Raw genomic sequence first — 2,195 nt, forward strand, 5'->3', positions numbered from 1 at the left:
GAGTCCAGGTCTACCTCTAGGTCATTTGTCTCAGACACTTTATCTTGTTTCTGGACATGTGCTGATATGGTCATCTGCTTTTGCTTCTTGGACATGTTTAGTGTTTATCTGTGGCCTTAATTCTTAATTATGTGTTTTGGTATTTTTTATGGTTTCTGATTGCTTCCAGGAAGTTGTGATCAGGAGGTGGGCTTCCCTTTTCACTTTTCTTATTGGTTAACTCAGAGTAACTTTCACAGGTGTTGTCTGCCTCCCTGGTATATAGCAGTGGGTATTAGTTTTTGCCTGGGTTTTGGTGTTTTATAGAGTATGATTATAGCTTGACTATATGGCAGCAGTTGCTGACTCTTCTTGGGTAATATAGGACAAGAAAGTATTCCCCAAAAGTAGAAAGGGAAGCAAAAAATAGCAAAACAGCACCAGAAAAAAAAAAAAAAATCCAGAACAGCACCTGTGCGAAGGGTCTGATGCGGGCTGCTATGTTTTTTGAAATGAGTGGTGAGGAACTGCTGCTGGAGCTGCTGTTTACTCTGTGAAAGTGCACACCATCATGCGTAGGCCCAGGTATGGCGTTGCAGCTCACCTGGAAGCAGGGTATCACTGTGGCTGAACAGCATTTCATTCTTCTCATTTGGCATTAACAGCATTTTATATTAACATGGCATATATCCATCTGAAACCTTTACTTGAGGGCAAAAGTATGGACTCACTTTACTTGTGACTACTGATCCTGAGCTCATCAAACACCTAAATAATGTGGCGGAACAGCTAAAAGATTGGTTATACAAATGTTCAGTTCATAAACTGGGAGTTGTTGTTGTTGTTAAGTGCCATCGAGTCAGGTCCGACCCATAGCGACCCTGTACAGGGTTTCCGAGGGTGTAAATCTTTACAGGAGTAGTAGTCATCTCAAATATTGAAAGTGGTAAGGTCCTTGAAAGATGGCAGTTTGATATTGAGTGTGACAAGACTGTAAAAGATGAAAGTACACCCAGGGAAAAGTCTCAGAAAGCTATTCAAGATGAAATCCATTCAGTGTTCAAACGGATCACTGCCACAGTAACATTTCTACCACTGTTGGAGGTGTCTTATTCATTTGATCTCCTGATTTATACGAATAAAGATTTGGTTGTGCCAGAAAAATGGGAAGAATCAGGACCTCAGTTCATTACCAATTCTAAAGAAGTCCATCTTCATTCATTCACTACTACAATCCACAAAGGAAATAATATGGTGGCCTACGAAATTCCTGTCAATGACTGACAGATAAGATGAAAAAAATAATGTGATTTGCAAGTCTCAAATGTGTTTTCCTGATACTAAGTCAACTATAAATTGATATGTTTTATTTCATTGGTTAATTTTTAAGATGGGGGGAAAAAATACTTTATTAACTGTGTATAATTCTTCTTATGTACCTGTTTGGCATTACATGAGTTGACATCATTAATTACAGAAGATTATGGTGTTATTCCCTCACTAATGTATGTGGCTAAGTAGAGTAGCACAGAAGATTATTGTTCAAAAGGAAACTAGCAGATTTCGTCACCACTGTATTCCATCGGCATTCTCAGTTGTTTTAAAGGTTGTAAGTGTAGTTGAAATTTTTTCTTAAAAAGTTAATACCTTCTTTAATCAGACATTTTGAGTCAGAATTTAGGTAGAGTGATATTGTAAATTACAGTAAAATAAGAGTTAATATCAGAATCTGTTTAGATCCTGAAAATAACTAATATAATCCCTAAGTAATGAAATAGAGATGTATAGGTCCCATGTTGAAAAACCATACAATTACTTAATGTTAATTTATATAACTTGTACCTGAAGCTATGGATTCCAATGTTTATTTTCTGTGATAGAAAAGTTTTTAAAAATGTCTTTATGTTTGGTAAAGTCAAGCTTTAAATGACAGAAATGACATAAAGTTAAATTTGTATGTTAAAATATATATATATAGATATATATATATCCAAAACAAAACTAGACTGAATACTGCAGTCTATAATCATAGAAAAGGGAGAGGAGGGACAGAAGAAAGAGAAAAAAAAATCTATAGCCTTATATGACTTTAATGTCTTCTCTTGGCTTCTTGCTTTCAAAGCTGCCTGAGAGACTTCAAGATGCCACTGTTGGTTGTTTTGCTATACCTCAGGCTTTAATTTAATTTTTGGCTTGTTTTGTTTTTAAACTCTCTT

The 2,195-nt window shown here is 35.8% G+C and overlaps 1 pseudogene; it reads left to right on the forward strand.

Annotated features, from left to right (window-relative positions):
• Positions 1-566: 566 nt before the first annotated feature.
• LOC102840006 lies at positions 567-1,263 on the forward strand (annotated as a pseudogene).
• Positions 1,264-2,195: the final 932 nt, after the last annotated feature.

The sequence above is a fragment of the Chrysochloris asiatica genome, unplaced genomic scaffold, assembly GCF_000296735.1.
Source record: "Chrysochloris asiatica unplaced genomic scaffold, ChrAsi1.0 scaffold00011, whole genome shotgun sequence".
Taxonomy (NCBI): domain Eukaryota; kingdom Metazoa; phylum Chordata; class Mammalia; order Afrosoricida; family Chrysochloridae; genus Chrysochloris; species Chrysochloris asiatica.